The sequence below is a fragment of the Dendropsophus ebraccatus genome, chromosome 8 (assembly GCF_027789765.1).
Source record: "Dendropsophus ebraccatus isolate aDenEbr1 chromosome 8, aDenEbr1.pat, whole genome shotgun sequence".
NCBI lineage: Eukaryota > Metazoa > Chordata > Amphibia > Anura > Hylidae > Dendropsophus > Dendropsophus ebraccatus.
In genome coordinates, this window is record NC_091461.1 from 38,713,040 (window position 1) to 38,733,102 (window position 20,063).

General features: G+C 41.9%; 1 protein-coding gene across 3 annotated transcripts in view; it reads right to left on the bottom strand.

Moving 5' to 3' along the window:
* Positions 1-20,063, bottom strand: part of LZTS2 (leucine zipper tumor suppressor 2) — a 109,975-nt gene that overhangs the window by 11,700 nt on the left and 78,212 nt on the right. The gene's annotated exons all lie outside the window — the stretch shown is intronic.

Below are 20,063 nucleotides of genomic sequence, written 5' to 3' on the forward strand. Positions count from 1 at the left end.
TTGGTTGTTGCTTTCAGAGGGATTGTCCATCAGCATAAGATGCATGACGCTCTCCCAACTGTCCACCGACAAATGATGCTGGTGGGAGAGGGGTCGGGCGTAATGTGAAAAAAAAAAAGCCTGACCCCATTGTTCTAGGAGAGACAAACCACAGCCAGAGCTCTCTGGCTGTGGCTAAACCCTCCTTTCCCCATAGAGAACACAGGAACAATTGGCCGTGCTGAACTTTCCTGTGTATGGGGACCGGATAGAAGACATAAGAAATTTCAGCATAGTGCCTAGCACAGTATAGCACTGTCTATGCTGAGCAGACATGTCCGTTGGGAATAGCACGTCAGCAGATGCTGTGAAAATGATGACAGCGACGGACAGTGGGAAGACCAGATCCAGCAGCTGCAGCAGGACAGGTAAATATACAGCAATATACTATTTCCCGTAGCCTGACAATCCCTTGAAGGTCGCCATACATTTCAAGACCAAACTAAAGCACTGACACAGGTGCATGGCAGCTTATTCTCTTCTCTCCATTGAAATAAACATGCTTGGCCAAACCACATGTGTGTGTGTTTATGAGAGAGTCAGGAGCAATAGCTGTCAAGAGTCCACGGCTATGGAATTTGTATAAGGCTTTATATAAACATAAATAATCATTCGTATACGCCATCTACACATCACCAATGACAGAATGATTGTTTGTAACGAATGAAAATAAGGTCCACAAGTCAAATATTGCAAAAAAAAAAAAAGATACAAATATGTAATGAATATTTAATTAAATTCTTGTCTGTATGATGCAAGCTGGATTTTGGCCATTCAGAACATACAAGAGAGCATGGTCAAGTCTTATATATGAATGGTAGGTCAGACATTCATGGCTTTTAAATGACTTCTTTTAGCTTTATCTAGCTTTGTCAATAAGAAATCAAGGTTCCATAAGTGTCATCACTCTTCACAAGGCTGCAATAAATACACAGGATTGTGAACTAACCATCAAGAGTCAGACACCTCCATAAATCTCCTAACCAAACAGGAAAAATTGGATTTCCAGAAATATCCTATTTACCAGACTATACAGTTGCTATGCGAGCCAAAGTAAATGGGAATAACTGAACTGAAAAATTATCTAAAAAAAGCAAGATTTATTACGAGACTAAAAATGTCCACATAAAAAGAAACAATAATATATTACATAACTGGTGAATTTCCAGCTGTTGTGCAAGAGAAGGGCTTTGGTGTGAAAGAAGATGCTGGGATTTGCAGTTCCACACTAGTTTAGGGAGATGTACCGTACCCTGGATTGCCAGCATCGGGTACTTGGGTTTATGCACATGAGATGGTGCACTGTTTTGCTACTTAAGGACTACGTAGCTGTGGAGCCATCCAACTAGTGTATATAAGCCAGACCATATGCCTGTTACTATTACTGGGGACTATGGTAAAATGACAATGTTTAGGCACACCAGCACCAAGAGGATGGATGGTTCCTACTACCACCATACTTTTGATACCATGTACGTATGACCACATGTGGCATAAAACACTGCAAATTTTCTGCATGGAATTTCTCTGTTGAAAACGAACATGCAATTTCCCACTATGGGGCTGCAAATGTTTTTATCGCCATACATCATGTGTGACCCTACACAGGGTCAGTGTACACCGAGCAATGTGTGTCAGATTCCGATTCCACCTAAAAATCTGCATTAAATCTGAGCCCCATTCATTTCAATGTCAAACCTGTGACCATGTGCATACATTACACTTCAAAGTCTAAGGCTCCAAATCCACTTAATTGTTGATTCAATGAAGATTTTGGTGAGAATTTCACTGCCAAATTCATATGAAATTTTACTTATTACTTAAACATATGTACTCTGTTTCTCGAAAAATAAGCCCTAGCTTGACTTTGCAGGGTTTTTAAAGAAAGTCTTTAAGTGTCACTGTCGTTACAAAAAACTTTTGACGTGTTATAGAGACATGTCAAGAGTTTTGATCGCTCCGGGACTGAGTGTTCAGACCTGTACTGATCGGGAGAACAAGCCGGAAAAAGGACTTACAAAGGAGTTGAACTTATAATAAAAAAGAGTTGGACTTATAATTGAGCCCTATGGATCCCAGCTATTTTTAGAGTGGGGAGAGGACGCGCCGTAGCATGATCCTCTCCCCGCTCTGCCGATCAGTGTGGGTCAGCACTGTGATCCGGACTGATCAAAACGTGTAACATGTCAAAAGTTTTTTGTAATCACGGTGACACTACTCCTACTACTACTACTAAAAAAAATCACCTACCCCAAAAATAAACCTATCTTTCTGAGAAAAAAATAATATAAGATCCTGTTTGATTTTTAGAATACCACATATACAGTGTGTATAGTATATACATTAGTGTTCTCTAGGTACAGGTGTCAACCATTCACAATAACAGTGAAATCCAATGTTTTCCAAAGGCCTTCGAATTACGGGATGCCTAGGGTCACTTTTTGATGCACTTCATATCTGCGGGGAAGAAATCTTTTGCAGAATACTTGTCCCCACTGCATTTTGCCTTTCATCACTTGACATCTTGACTAAGTATCTCAATGCATAAGCTGGCAGGCAGAAACATGCTATTCTTCCCAGGTCATAGAAGTCAAACACGAACAAACCATCATTGTTTTAAGCACCGCTATTAATACTAGTACTGTACATAAGCTTTGATAGGTAACATCCCTAAGGCACTACGCTCATATCCATGTACTGACCTCTGGGCCTACATAACCTCTCCGTATCTGTTCTCTAATCACTACCAGAGCACAAATACAAGAAGATACAGTATGTGGGAACATGGCAGATCTTGATATAGTCTTTGTCCACATCCTGGAAACCTGGAACATATCAGGTCGTAAAGTTCTGGTGAAATCCAGTTCTATCCTCTCTTCTTTTGACCATTAACCTTCTTCATAAACATTCTGCCGCTACGTTTTCTATCTGATTCCCTCACTAATCCCCCTCCGACTTGTCTGCTTTCATGTCTACAGATTCCACGGCTCTTCTGACCTCACTGCCGCTTTGAATAGGGATTTCTTTACCTCCTTTTCATTTGTTACTCTCTTTTCTGAATGTTGCCAGGAGTTCAAGAAGCCTTGCGTGACTAGCTCACATTTGTGGAAACACTAGACACCAGGCCTTGCCTTGTGCTAATGAAAACCTTTGCTGCCAATGACAGTGAACTGAGAAATAACACAGCCTCCTTTAACACAGCGCGCTTGATAGCAAACACCTGCCGACTGCTCCAAGGGCAACTCAGCCATTCTTCTCTTCTGTTCTCACCTCTATGGCAAGGTCAAATAACATAAGCTAGGCACCGATCCTGGGGCAAAACAAACAAGTGAGAGCATAGAACTCCTGGCTGAACTGTAGACTAAAGAAGGCGACTGTCTTACTCAGGTTGCTACAACAATGGTCTTATTCTGCTTGAAAAGTCATGTAATTATAAGGTAGCCACATAAAAGATATTTACTTACAAGAAGTAAATTAGAAAAAAAACTATTCCAACCTTTCCTAGCTATTGAAGGTATACGGCTTTTCTCTTTCTACAAGGTCCATCACCTAACTAGAAACCTTATAAGAGAAAAAAATAGAAGTACTTAGAAGTTCTAGGCTTCTATGGGTTCCGGTTCACTGTTCAATAGTTGGGAGAAGGTGCCATAAAACTCTCATATGAGGGGATAAATGCTGCATTGCGTCTACATCAATAAGATTTTTTGGATTCAGAGATGATAAAAACAGATATTTTTATAAAAACCTATTTCCGAGTAATTCCCCAGGGTCGTATAATGAGGAGAACATTGCCTTTCGTAAAACATATGACATCGCTTCCTGAAGTCTATTCTACCATAACGAGAAGTGGTTATTCGATCATATCAATGGCAAAATATACTGGTGTGCTAATATGTTATTTTAGTTACATATGTATACACATGGCTCAAGTAACATTACACAGGACGTGCCTTCATTTCCTATTATGTACTAGTTGTAAAAACGTCCATGGGAGAGCAAATATATACAGGCAGCCCTTACCTGTGTAAGTTATATCAGATGAGGTAAGTATATAGATTGCCAACAAGCCTCCTGATCTGGACTTGTTAAATAAGGAGAGAAATACTCAAGCAGCTTATAGCTGGTGGCGGCATTTTTCCCAGAGAACAAATGGATTAGACAGTTAAAATCCAACATGCTTCATCCTTTTCTCCTACGACATATAAATCGGGCAGAGTTGGGAGGCCACTGAGGAGTGAACTTACAGAAAACTGGGGTCCACACGAACCTGAACGATCGGCATTTGAATTCCACTGCCTGAAGAGGGTGGCTACAGCCTGAGGACTGCCTGGAAACATGGATACAGCCATAATGCTGATCGTTCCAGTTTGTGCAAACCCGACCTTTCGACAAGTTTGCTCATCTCTAGAGGCACTTTAAATGGTTGGACGTGCCCACTCAGTGGGTTCAGCACATATGTAATGGGTATGGCTAAAGAGCTAACCTATTTTCAGGCTGATAATGAGTCAAATGATTATTCATTGTTATACTTCACCTGCTGAACATCTGTTTTAGTGGACATCATCCATTTTCATTAGCTTTGGTCTAATGTGTATGAAAGCCTTAAGTAGGAAATGTAAGGACGTTATATGGAATTTGATCTACCCGAGATATTATTATGTTTCTCTTGTTACCAGACTGGGCTCAGGATTTTAAGTAAACCTATACAATGAAAGCAATTCTTCTAAGAAGATTAAAATTATAATTAGCAGTAGATATAGGTACAGCTTTCATGTGTTCTCCTGCAGGATCTATACATGACGGGGGAAGGCATGCTGGTTGTTCACCCAACCTACTGCTGTGCTGTGCCCCTTTATCATCATTCAACTAAAGCAAGCAGTATATGGAATTATAATGTAAGTCTATAGACTTCTGGAAATTCCATATGCTGCTCGCTTTAGCTGTGCAGAGCAGAGATAAAGGAACCAAGCACATCCATTTTAGTGAATGGGGGGGGGGGGGAGACATCTGGACCTCCCTCCATTTATCAAAGAAGTATACGGGACTTTCAGCAATTCCATATACTTCTTATGTTAGCTGCGCAGAGCAGAGATGACGGGACACAGCACATGCATCGGCCTCTTTATTCAAGTGATCAGTGGGGGACCCAGCACCTGGACCCCACACATAAAACTTATGACACGTAAAAAGCTTTTTGAAATGATAGAAACACTTAAACTACCGATACCAGTAAAAACAAAGGTGGAGATTTATCAAAAATGGTGTAAAGTAAAACTGATTCAGTTGCCCTTAGCAACCAATCGGATTCCACCTTTCATTCCTCACAGACTCTTTGGAAAATGAATGGTGGAATCCGATTGGTTGCTAGGGGCAACTGAGCCAGTTTCACTTTACACCATGTTTGATAAATCTCCCCCAAAGATCTTATATTCCTGGTGATTTTGTTGGTGTGGAAGTGGAACACAATCTTTCTTTGGACCTCTAGGGTGAAAATTACTTGGTCCTCTTCATAAGGATCCCCAGGTCTTTTGCAGTCAGAAGGAATAAGAAAAAGCCTTATGGGCAACTCTTCCCTCTGGAGGAAAATCTGCGTTGATTTCATTAGCATTCGAATCCCGCTGCCTGGATAAAGTTGATGCAGTACCGGCCGGATGATCTTCACTGCAACTGAATTCAGATGCGGGCGCAACCGTGCCCGCCCGCATCTGAATTCCCTGCTTCTCACAATGGAGAGTGCGGCCGCACGCTCCATTGTGTGAACTGACAGGGTTTTCTGCGCCCACTATTCAGTGAATAGCAGCTGCAAATAACGGACATGTCAGTTTTTTTCGGTGCCGGTAGGGATCCTGGCCAGAGTGTATACTATGTGTATACACTCTGGCGGGGATTCCATAAGATGCAGCACTGCGTAAGTACCGTAGTAATCACGGCCATTGTTGCAACTCGGCAACAACAGCCGTGATTACTTCGGTACTTACGTAGTGTGAACATAGCCTCAGGCTGCGTCCACCTTCTCCAGGCAGCAGGATTCAAATGCCGATCTATCAGGTTCATGCAAACCCAAACTTTCAGCAAGTTGGCTCATCTCTATGTTTCATGGCCCTTTTAAAGGAGCTGAGCACTAACTTGGCCCGCTCTCTTCCTGCTATTTGACATAAGAAAGCCCCATATCATGGCAGTGACTACTTCACTTATAAAATACATTAACCAACCTCAGCATTTTCTCTACAACCCTAATGTTGACATCATCATCATCTTATTTATTTCCCATCTTTATTACCCTAGCTCCTTTGTGCCAAATGCCTGTATATAGTACTTGATGTACATTATGCTTTTTATAACACAATGCAGATGGGTAAAGACTTGAGGCAAGATTTACTATAGCATTGCATTTGTAATCACTAAGTGGCATACATATTTTAATAAATGTAAAAACATGCGTTTCCATCAGCCTTTCACCTGTCATTTACAATTCACAACCATTTGGAGGGTAATGCTAAGTGACATTATGAGGATGCCTGCGTCGCCCATATGGTGGGACCCTGCTGGCAATCTTCCCACAGTACCTTCTGGGACATATTACCTCTGGGAGACGGAGGCATTTTCCAGTAGAGCGCTGATTTTACAATGCATGGCTTCTGCTCTAATAACCGCAAATTATCCTAATGACTAGGTATGTGGCAACACAGACACATATGTGCGGTGTATGATAGTGAGGGCTGATTTTCTTTACTATGAGTTCTATAGACTTTGCACTTCGATTACGGTTCAGATTCAGAATATGAACACCCCCTTTAAAAAAAAAAAAAATCAGATGAAGAAGTAATTGGATACAGATCCAGATCATGTCTAATTTCCATCTATTTTTCTTTCCATCTGTTGTCCAGAACAATGGCTATCATTGACACGTGTTGTTACAGGTGCGCTAAGCGTCCCGGATAACATCTGCACTCCCATTAGCTGATTAGCAGCTACAAAGCCTTGGACCTGGCAGGGGAAACTATTTAGAAATTAATAACACGCTTTGTGATGTTCCCGGCAAAAATAGTCAACGGTTCCAAACGTCACAGAAGGGAGTGCAGCTGAAAAATATCTATGGGCTATGGTCAGGCTCACCTTGTGCTTCCTGCTTTATCATTTCCTACAGAGCGGCCGTTCTCCCCGCTTTACTCAGTTTCCTTCCTAAAGAAGAATTAGGCAACAAGAGAATCTCTAGCCCTTCCCCAACACCCGGCTGGATCAAAAATTTCCTGTACACACATACACATGACAGGAAAATTTTGTTCTGATCCTGTTTTAGAACCTGTACAGATGGTGAAGCATTTATACAGATGCCTCATGTAAAGTTTTTTCATCAAAGACATTTATGACATAGACATTTATTGCTTGTTTAATGGATGCAGAAGCCGGTTTCACAGGTGGGCAGAAAAAATTTTGTGCAATTTTGGCATTTTATGCTGGTGCAGAGAATAAGTTCTCCATGATGTGGGTTATTATGTCCCTTAAAGGGGTACTCAGGCAAAATCATTTTCTTTGAAATTAACTGGTTTCAGAAAGTTATATAGATTTGTAATTTTATAAAAAAAAAATCTCGTGTCTTCCCATACTTATCAGCTGCTGTATGTCCTACAGGAAGTAGTGTATTCTTTTCAGTCTGACGCAGTGCTCTCTGCTGACACCCCTGTCCAAGACAGGAATGGCCCTATTCCACGGGCCGTTTTAGAGGAGCAAACGAGCGCTATTAGCGCTCGTTTGCTCCTCGTTCGCCGCTCGCTGCCGCCGCTATTCAACGCGGCTGCAGCGAGCGGGTGAGTGCGGGAGGGGCGGCGGGGAGCTGCGGGGGGGCTGCCCGGGGATCGCTGATCGTCCGGGCAGCCCATAGGATATAGCAGCGTCTGCTGCCGATGCTCCTATTCAGCGGAGCGACGGCAGCAGATCGCTGCTATATCAGTCGCTTGTTTTTCAACATGTTGAAAAACAAGCGACTGCAACGATCAGCCGACATGAACGATGTCGGCTGATCGTTGCACTCTATTCCACGGAACGATTATCGTCCGTAGCGGTCGATATCGTCCGAAAATGAACGATAATCGTTCCGTGGAATAGGGCCAGAACTGTCCAGAGCAGGAGAGGTTTTCTATGGGGATTTGCTACTGCTCTGGACAGTTTCTGTCTCGGACAGAGGTGGCAGCAGAGAGCACTGTGTCAGACTGGAAAGAAAACACCACAGCTGAGGACATACACCAGCTGATAAGTATGGGAAGACTGGAGATTTTTTAAATAGAAGTAAGTTACAAATCTATATAACTTTCTGAAACCAGTTGATCTGAAAGAAAAAGATTTTTGCCGGATAATACCTTTAAGGCCAGAATTTACTATGTCTTTTCACTGGTCCAGACTAGCTGCCCATAGGCCTTTTTGGTCAGGTGGAGGTACTACTCAGGCTGCCAGAAGAATATGTTTTTTTCACTATATTATTGCAACTGTATTTTGCATACACTGTTCCTTTAACAAGTGGAAGTTGCTAGAAGTCTCATGAGGCCAGGGCTTCCATGTTCATTTACAGTAATGCAACTTTTGTCCGCACTCACCCCTCCTCCAGGTTGATACCCAATTATACCAGAGGTCATGGCTGGTTCATGTGGCTTCCATGACGTGTGTGGAGGGTGGTCACCTGACTAGGGAGGATGCTTTTGTTCATGCACTCCCCATTGGATGGCACCCTAAGTTATATAAAGTATACCTGACACTTCAAAAAAGTTTTGATATTCTATAGGCATTTTAAAAAATGTTAACAGGTGGGGCCAGGATGTACAGACCCCACCGATCATTAGAATTTGATATGGAGGCAAGGGTACTGAAGCTATTGCTAAACCGGCATTGCCAATCCAGAACTAATGTAATTCAACCTTTTCATTAATGGATATAATTGTCTATCTATGAAACTCTGATGACTACAGATGAGCGCAACTCTAGCATGCTCGAGTCTGATTGCTCGGTTTTTGAATACCGGTGGCAGAAGAAATTGGATGCAGCCCTAGGGCCTGCTGGAAAACATGGATACAGACATAGGCCATAGCCAGGGCTATTCAAATGCCGAACGATTGGGCCTGATGACCAGTTCTATATGCAGCTATCCATTCATAGTCTAAATAGCCATGTAAAGCCAAAGTTTTAATGAAAACCTTACTGGCCAACTGCCCGCTATTGGCGCTTGGCATTCATAAACATAGTATTTCAGTGCTTACATACATACAACACAGCACTTCTTACAATCTCTATGTGATGTTGCTTTTAGCACCCTGAAACATTTGTCAAAATTACTTTTACATATAAACCCTCAAAACACAGCTCTTACACAGGTCAAAGGTCTCAAAACAGTCTTCATGGCCCTCATCCGGCTTGCAGCACAGCTGGTTACAGAGACAGATAACACCACTGTCTGCAATACCCCACAGATCTCTGTATACACTAGGGTGTGTGATATCCAATAAGGGAGTCTGTCAGTAATTTAGCAGCGAACCTCTGCAGTATGAGGTCACTCTCTGACTAAATATTGGAAAATGTGTATATTACAAGCTCCAAACACTCCTGGTGCTCATGTAGACAGGACTTATTAGTAGAAAATGCTGCACCCTGTGGAGCCCCATTCACACCCTCACACTCCTTAGCACGGAGATGTTTACGCACCCTCACAGTAATGTGCCACATACATTTGCAGGAGGTTAACAAGGAGCATTTGTGCTAATAAAGCCATTTGGGTGGCATAGACAATAGACCCAGATGCACTTTCATTGCTCTAACGCTGTATTGCTATTGACGCAAACTGTCTCATTGTCAGTATCCAGCTATGTAAAGCAGCTTCATGGCGTCAGTAGACACTTGTCAAAAATGTTAATAATGTTATATTATTTACAAGAGCTGTGCCAGGTGCCCAGGTGGGCGGGTAAGTTCTCATTCCACATATACCTGATATGCCACCCGGCCAGCCTGGGAATGGGAACAACTATAGGTGACTTAAAAATGAAAAAAATTACTTTAATTTATGGTTTCAACAATTTCCACCTTTCTTAATTTTGCCTTGTACACTGTATACAAACTAGAGGACACTAGTGACAATGTAGCCCAACATAGGGTTGTCCATAATTCAAAATCAGATGTACAGCTTAATATGTGTACAGAGAATACAATAAATATGTATGGGTGTCTTGAATAAGAATAGTTTTTTGGAAGTTTAACGTCATCCACTTAGGCCCTGTGATCGGCTGAAACTTGGCGGTAACCTTGGTTGTATAGCTACACAGAAAGCTCAGGCTGGGTTCACACTATACTAATACAGGCATTTATATGTCCATATCATGGCTGCAAGTCCCAGCCAGACAATCCACAGTGACAGGCCTTCATTTGGGTCATTACACCCACCATTGGGCCTGGACTTTTGGCCATGATATGTATTAGGCTTGGGTGAACCCAGCCATAGATGACCACTTTTTGAGTGCCATTTGGGAATGGCAAAGGACTGGATGTACATGAAAGCTACCCCCCTTAGAGCAGACTCAAGTAGAAGGAAAACATGAAGGATACAAAAGGCTAGGCACAAGGATGCCTCATAGCAAGGACTCCCGGATGAGCTTCTCATCTCATTCCAACATATATGTCAAATATGAAGATCTCTTAAAAACATAGGAAGACAAAAGCAAAAATAAAAAAGGTAAAAGTAAAGATGATCAACCTTCCTGACAGAACCTCTCTCTTTTTTGTGACTTACAGGCAACTCTGTTGGTGTACTCCTCAGTTTTACATATTTCTATCCCTAGGAAAATCTGCACCTAAAATGGGCATGCAAATGGACCCGTGACCCTCTGTCAAGCAAATAACACTTCTAAAAACAAACCTTCTCCAGCCGATTCTCATGAAAAAGGTCCAACATATGATGCAAGCCTGATACACTAAAGGATTAGGGCCCTATTCCACGGGACGATTATCGTTTGGATAATCGTTAACGATTAACGATCTCAAACGACCGCTATTGCGAAAGACCTGAAAACGTTCACTCATTTCCATGGAACGATAATCGTTACTTATGATCGTAATTGCGATCGTTTCTCTTCGCTATTTATTCGCTATTGCGTTCGTATCTATTGAGAACGACCGAACGATGTCTTATTCAATGCGAACGATTTGCGAACGAGCAACGATAAAAATAGGTCCAGGTCTTATTAAGCGATCAACGATTTCTCGTTCGGTCGTTAATCGTTAACTGCATTTCAACCAAACGATTATCGTTCAGATTCGAACGATTTAACGATAATCTGAACGATAATCGTCCCGTGGAATAGGGCCCTTAGAATGCCATGTGCCAACATTAAAAATAACAGCAGGGATCTCAGACTGTGAACATAAAATACACCCAATACAAACAAGATGCTAAAAAGAAACTTCGCAAATCTGGCCTTTGTCCCTGCACTATGTGAAAATAATACGACCTGAAACCTTTAGCCCTTGGCCTTTATTGTACTGGCCACATATGTCCTCTGACTACTCATTCCGGAATTTACTAAGGATACATTGGCGAGTCCATTTCTGTACCTGCTGTAAATTACCTCCTTTTATTTTCAGCTTTTGTGTTGGACTGTCCATTGATGGCCATCTGGACACATAATGGGGCTCACGTCAGGGGTGGAAACAGGCAGTGGAGGGCTCTCTTACAGGAGCATTATACATTGCTCTTCGATGAGCACCCCATTAAATAACTGTGAGCTAATAATGCTGTTAACTCAGTCCCTTATTTGCAATCTAATAGATGGTAGGTTGGTGCTTTTAAAGTAAGCTTCCAGGACTATATAATTGATGGCCTATCCACATCCAACACAGCTAATGATCAGCTGTTTAGTGCCCCCCTGGATAACTGCATCTTAGATCCCATTCACACCACCACTATAATAATCCCCATTCACTGTGTAATTACAGGGATCCAAGCAGCTGATCAGCAATTAATAGCCTATCCTGTCAGTCATATAGTCCCAGAAAACCCCTTTATGATTGCAGTGGGTCCCCCTACCAACCCGTTGAATAAATACATATATTTATTGGTACTTTGGTTTAAGAGTAACTTGGATTGAGAGCGTTTTGGTTTAAGAGCTCACAGTTTTTCAAAGTTGTGACATGGTTTAAGAGCATTGCTTTGGTTTAAGAGCTCCCTGTACTGGGTGGGAGGGGGAGTGGAGGAGGGGTATGGCCTGCATAGCGGGGTTTACATCACTGTACTCTGACCCAGGAAGTCTCCCTCACCTTCCAAATCATAGCAGATCCACTTCAGGCTGGGGCTTACATCAGGGGACAGGACTGTGGAGGTAATCTCTCCATAGCTGTAACCCCTCTCTCCCTGGACAGAGAGCGCCGCATGTATGTGCCCACATATGTAATGCTATATTCCTTCATGCGCCCTGCAGTCGGTCAGCCCTTGTGTTTCCCATCCTCGCCATTATGGAGATCTGCACCTCCATCCTGTATCTACAAACTGCTGCTGTTTTTTTCTGGTTTATGCCCTTATATACACCACATGCTGATTGCTAAACTGTACAGTAACTTATAATATCACATATTCAGCTGTTTCCCATTGTTTGTTTCATTAGTTTTACATGTTAATCAGAATAAAAAAATCATTATTTTTGGGGTGTGGAACCAATTGTCTGCATTTCAGTGATTTCTTATGGGAAGTTTTGCTTTGGTTTAAGAGTGGATTTGGATTACAAGCGCCGTCTTGGAACAAGAGTCCGTCTTGGACTCAGAGTCCGTGCGATTTATAATTTTTTCAACTAAATGATACGCCGAAAACCTACTCCACCTTTCAGGTGGCGTAGGTTTTCAGGTGTGCGCACCGACGCGCACGGGATTTATGTAGAGGCAGTCCGCCTCTACATAAATCTCCGTAGCGCCGGAGATGCGGGGACATTTATAAGTCCGGCGTAAAAAAACGCCGGACTTAATAGATGTCCCCCTTAGTCTTCAATAGTCCTGAATAAAGTATAAATTTTTCAGAATTTTAGAGTACACTTATACTCTTCTCCTATGGATTAACAATGGCTATTGTTGGACTTTTGCACCCTTCTATGACCATCTAACAAACGAGTCGAGCTGACTACCACTTTCTTATATTTTTTATTATGGGTGGTCCTACTTTATCAGCTGTGTATGCTCACAAAGGACCACCCACTTGACTACTAAGAATAAGCACAAAAATGTATAAAGATCCAGTTATACCGCATCCTTTCCCACAAAACCATATATCAATCTGCTCAGCTCCTCCTGTTCTATAGCATGCTACCCACAGGCTGGATTGTATATTCAATATGACAGGTTCCGTATTCTGTTATATTCAAGGCTACTAATGGTCACTGGCATTGAAGTTGGGTAACTTACAGCAACCTAGGAAATTATGTCTAATTTGGGTGAGCACTGCTGAAGCATAGGGAGATTGTATGAGCCTAAAAACATTAGAGAATGGATGATGTCACTAATATGTGGATGCTATGTCAGTGGAGAGACCTAATGTGAATGAAGCTCCTGGGCTGCAATGAACTAACTTAATAACAGCCCCCACCCCTACAATATGCCACTTATGACACTGGTGCCTTATTATGTGTGAAGGATGAAGGGTTTAGAGACAACAATAAAATAAGTGGTACCAATAAGCCATACCATGACCCACTAGGGAAGCTGTAGACTGTATACTGGAGTAATTGGTTGTATTTTGCTCATAAAAGATACAAGACGGACAACAACTACTACAGTTCTGTCTCCGAGGCATTGACCTCTAAGACCTGTGCAGATAGCAAGATGTGGGCGAAAAAGCCCAGCCCCCCACCTCTATGGTAAGGGGCGTATAGAAATAACGGCTGTGCTATTGTTCCTAGCATGTTCGTCATGCCGCCTATATAGGACAATAGGAATAATAGCAGCAATCTCACAGCTTCTGGATTTAACAAGCATTCTCTCTGCATAGAAACAGGGAGTCAGAGCTTGCAAAACTTTATTTCTGTGTACTGTGACGTAGCTGGGGACATCTACTGCTGTTTTTATGATTGTGATATAAGTGATAACTGGGCTGAGGCTTCATGTGCATGACCATATGACTATTCAGCACATCCTCAGAGTTGCCAGATGATATAATGCACCATATGGCGGCAAACACCATAGGATGGAGTTGCGTATGTCATTCTACAAACAGCGTATTCATGTATATGAGATAGTCAGTTGACTACATTTTCATGAATAATTGTGAATGTCAAAAGGTACAGCATTAAATAAACCATCTTTGTTTTGGTACCATGTACAGGTGGGGACTGTGAATAGTGAATAATGGCCATAGTAAAGTGTTGGCAAGCACGCTATCGTTGTGTGTGGCCCCAAGACAATGGCATGGTCTGAGAATAAAATAAGCTCATGAAAATCAATTGGATCATGGTTGGAGATGCTTGTTAGGCTTCACGCACATGGCAGACCTGAGCCTGTACAGAAAGACTCCGAAGCTAATGAAAAAAAAAAGAAAATATGCATATGCCTTTTACATTAAAATCTGTGGCATATGGAGATACAGTAGGGCCTCATAAAAGTCTATGGGCACTGTTTTATGAGGTTTTACAGAGTCGTAATATGGCAGGATACGCAAAGAGGAATTGGAGAAACTTTATTATACTAGCACAACTATTATAGTATCACAGGGGCAAAAACTATTACTAGGTTGCTGTTAAAGATTATGTGTGGTGGATTAGGATGGTATAGGCCCACTTTGTGCCATTGTTTAAGGCTTTTTTTCAATTCTCTTTGGTACTGTAAAGTGGGGTTCACACTACATATTGGGGGAGATTTATCGAACTCTTGTAAAGTAAAATTGTCTTAGTTGCCCCTAGCAACCAAATCAGATTCCACTTTTCTTTCCTTGCAGATTCTTTTAAAAATGAAAGGTGAATTCTGATTGGTTGCTAGGGGCAACTAAGACAATTCTACTTTACACCAGTTTGATAAATCTCCCCCATAGTTTTTACGTTTCTGCGGTTTCCATGGAGTAGCAATCTGAGCTATTGTGTCCAGCAAAAAACATACATTTCTTCATAAACATAAATGGCCTATAGGTCCCCACACACCTTCATGGTGCTCTTCTGGTCCCTGGTCTGTACTGACGCACGCAGCTGTTTACAGATAGGCCACTTCTCCTTTAAGAAGCCTCCATTTAATAAGCCAAGCCAGAAACCTTCCCTAAAAGGAGAAGTCCGGTGAAATTTTTTTTATTAAAGTATTGTATTGCCCCCCAAAAGTTATACAAATTACCAATATAGACTTATCACGGGAAATGCAGATAAAGTGATTTTTTCCCCCCTGCACTTACTACTACCTCAAGGCTTAAAATGGTGATATCACCTCCCCGACTCCAAGGCTGTGGCTGCTGGAGAGGATGATGGCAGGAGGATGCTCAGTGTCCCTCCAGTGCCCTGTGTCCCTCAGTGTCCCTCTTCCATCATCCTTTCCAGCAGCCACAGCCCGCACAGCTCTGGGAGTCGGGGCGTGACATCACCATTTTATCCAGGAAGAGAAGCCTTGATGCAGTAGGAAGTGCAGGGAAAGAAGCACTTTATAAGCATTTCCTGTAATAAGTGTATATTGGTGATTTGTATAACTTTTGGGGGGCTATACAATACTTTAAATAAAAAATGTTGCCGGACTTCTCCTTTAAAGGCACCTTGAAGTGGAATGCTACTTCCAAAAGGTGATGCCAGAGACCTGCTTTGCATATTCTCCTTCCCAGAATTCTCAGCAAAGCATGAATGACCTACAAGTCTCCACACAACTTTATGGTGCTCTCCTCAAGAAGAAACATTACTCTTACTTTCTGTCCTTCAAACTTCCCAGAAGTCAAGTACTGGTGTCTCCCATCCTAACAATTCTGAAGAATCTTTTCTCCCAATACTGCAGTGTCACTCCTGTCTTATTACTCCTAAATGCATTAACCAACTGGACACAATTATCACCCTTGCCAACAGGGGGCGTCCTATATATACAAGGTACATAGACTAAATATATAAGTGTGGGCCTAAATGCTTTATGTAACAAGCAGAGAGGATACGTATATTTTCATCCCTTATGTATATCTAATGATTTGAAGCACTGAATAATTCAGAGCATAGATGCACAGTGGATGTATCTCTGTCTGCATATATCCACATGACTGACGCTCTAGATTGTGTCACACAACAGATCACACCTCACTGATCACAGATCACATTTCACTGCCTCGGGACATTAAAAAAGAAAAAAAAAAAAAGCATCAGAAGCAACAAAGCGAGAAAAAGTGACCAAGTGGAACATCCGAACATCCTTCCCTATAATCTTATAATGACTCCCTAAACCTCCTTCACCTTTAAGCACACGCTTCATTAATCACCGGGGAAACAAGCTGTTTATATGACGCAGCTCTTCCATATACATACACCCCGCTTCCCCATATATAGCTGTCAGCTGGTCCTTAGTAAGCACTGCTGTTCTGTGCAGATCCTAATGACTAGATGACTAGGCCATGATGGTCCAGCCCACCACAAGTGTGGGGGGCAATGTATAGAACTGTATAATGTAGTCATTCGCATGTCCAATATGGTTTGCCGTGTCGCACTGGGGTATCTGGGGCCCACCAGAGGAAATGATCCTGGGGGCCCACAATGAAGAAACAGTGAGAAACGACATGTCATTCAGTGTTAGTGCAGGTTCTTAAAGGAGAAGTCCGGTGAAAATTTTTTATTAAAGTATTGTATTGTCCCCCAAAGGTTATACAAATCACCAGTATACACTTATTACGGGAAATGCTTATAAAGTGCTTTTTTCCCTGCATGTACTACTGCATCAAGGCTTCACTTCCTGGATAACATGGTGATGTCACGACCCGACTCCCAGAGCTGTGCGGGCTGTGGCTGCTGGAGAGGATGATGGCAGAGGGACACTGAGGGACACAGGGCACTGGACACTGAGCATCCCTCTGCCATCATCCTCTCCAGCAGCCACAGCCCGCACAGCTCTGGGAGTCGGGTCATGACATCACCATTTTATCCAGGAAGTGAAGCCTTGATGCAGTAGTAAGTGCAGGGAAAAAGAACTTTATAAGCATTTCCTGTAATAAGTGTATATTGGTGATTTGTATAACTTTTGTGGGACAATACAATACTTTAATAAAAATTTTCGTCGGACTTCTCCTTTAGAGCTGGGGGCCCACCAGAGGATTGTCCGGTCCTCTTATGGGCCAGTCTGACACAGATTGTTTGTGTTCCTGTTCTTCCCCATTTTAAGATGCCTTTAAGAGTGATGGCTACAGATTTAGAAGTGGAAAATGCGCAGCATGTAATGGTATCAGTAAAGTCTATGACAACTAGAAATCTGCCAATTTTTCTCAGACCATTTGATAGATTTTCCCATACAAAATTGCGAGCATATATGACATTTTAGACACAGCCATCATGTTCCTTCTATAAACTACCAAACAAATTATAAAAAATAAACGTCCATGTGATTGGTTGCCATAGAACAGCATTCTTTATACACATCCAACCCTACGAGTTAGGATTAGCTAAACTGGTCATAAATTACTAGCATAGCACAATGACATGTTAGTAAGTATAATGAACACTGTGTATATGCTGGTATTATGGCAGTAACCATAGAGTCATAAGGATCTATTTACAGCTTGTTTTGCCTCCCATAGCTCTTTGCACATGGCCGGTCTGCTTTTACTAGATGCTATTTTAGGCCAATACTTTACAGTGATATATACTGTAGCAGTAGCAAATACAGTCTACTAGGGACCCGTTGTTATTAACATTTTATTTTATATGCTTGAATGTCAAAATATATAAATGTATAATAATTGTTTCTAGAAAAGCTGGACGAAAACTATAACTGGTGTTCCCACTTCTTCTTTAAGACTTTATTGACATCTTGCAAGTGATAAACCGATGCATCCTTTAAGCCCCTTTTTTGTCTGATCTGTAGTCTGGATTAAAAGATTTTGGTCAGAGGTCTGAAAGTAATATAAGGTTTAGTGTCTTCGATATATACATTTATATATGGTTCTGGCTCTGATAATAATTTAGGAGTCTGGTCTGGGGTCTGAAATAAATACAGATGGGGATGAAAATATGTAGAAAGTCTGGTCTAGGGTCTGATATTAATACAGAAGGTATGACTATATAGAAGGTCTGATATGGGAGTCTGGTGTCTGATAAAAATACAGCGAATGAAAATATATAGAAGGACTGGTCTGGGGTCTGATATTAATACAGAGGGTACGAATACGTACAGAAGGTCTGGTCTAGGGTCTGATATTAATACAGAGAGTATGAATATGTATAGAAAGTCTGGTCTACGGTCTGATATTAATACAGAAGGTAAGGCTATATTGAAGACCTGATCTGGGAGTTCGGTAACTGATATAAATACAGAGGGGATGAATATGTATAGAAGGTCTGGTCTAGGGTCTGATATTAATACAATAGGTATGACTATATAGAAGGTCTGATCTGAGAGTCTGGTCAGGTATCTGATATAACTACAAAGTAGAAGAAAATATATAGGTCTGGTCTAGGATCTGATATTAATACAAAGGGTATGACTATGTATAGAATGTTTGGTCTAGGGTCTGATATTAATACAGAAGGTAAGGCTATATAGAAGACATGATCTGGGAATCTGGTCTGGTGCCTGACATTAAAGGGGTAGTGCGGCGTTTAACATTTATTCACTAAATAACACACATTACAAAGATATACAACTTTGTAATTTGTGTTAAGAGAATGTCCCCCTTCCCCGTGTTCCCCCCACCCCAGAAGTATGGTGCATTATACTTACTGAATTGCTGTCAAGCGTTCCAGCCATCCCTCATGCCGACCCCCACTGCCACGTCATCAGCCGCTCAATCGCGGCTGAGCAGCTGATGACGGAACAGAGGGGGGCCAACATGAGGGACCGCTGGGGCGGTTCGGCAGGCCTCCCGAAGATGACGGCCGGGGTCGGTGAGTATAATGCACCACACTTCCGGGTGGGGGTAACACAGGGAAGAGAGCCATTCACTTAAATAACACACATTACGAAGTTGTATAACTTCGTAATGTGTGTTATTTAGTGAATAAATGTTAAACGCCGCACTTCCACTTTAATACAGAGGATAGAGCTGTGATTTTTATGTAGAAAGTGAGAGTTCAGCACTTTTTAAAAGGTAAAAGAAAGATGCCCAGGCCCAATCTGGAACACAAGACACTTTCATTTGTCACTAGAGAAGGAATTAAATGTTGATATACAGAGAATGGATGACGTTTTCTTTCCAGCAGTGCCTGCAGTGAGTCATCCTAACCCCTGGCTCTCATCCTTTCATCCATTATTCAAGCGTGGGTTTTTTTAAGCGCCCTCATGTTGGGTCTCAGATAGAACAAAGTGGATGACTACAATCATGTCACATGGCTACTCAAGTATCTCGGAATAACAGCGCAACACTAGGCATAACTGCAGAGAAGTCAAGTCAGGTCTCAGAAGGTGTTGGGACATGGCTTCCTCTATTACAATAATGCAAGGCCAAGAAAAGAAAGAAAATTGTGTTCAGGAACCGCCTGATAAATAGGGAATTCCAGCGATCCCTAAGGTTCAGCTGCAAAACAAATCTGCAGGAATATCGCTTATAAGTGAGCAGGGCTGGGGCGAGAGGAGAAATCCAGTGCATAACAGGAAATGTTCATCAAGACGCGGCAAGAACCTTCAACGGACATTGTTTCAAATTTAAAACAAACAAAATTTTCAGAGCACGTGGGATAGAGGCCTACACCTATCTGTTAGTATCGAGGTAGCTGAGTGGAGTTTGTTATCTCGCATTACCCGTTAGGATACTGTATATAAATTGCAGATTGCATCTCATTTTACTTAGGACCTTTGTAATGGGTTATTATGGATAACTGCTTCCTTTCCCCTGTATTTTCATCTACTGTCTGATGGAA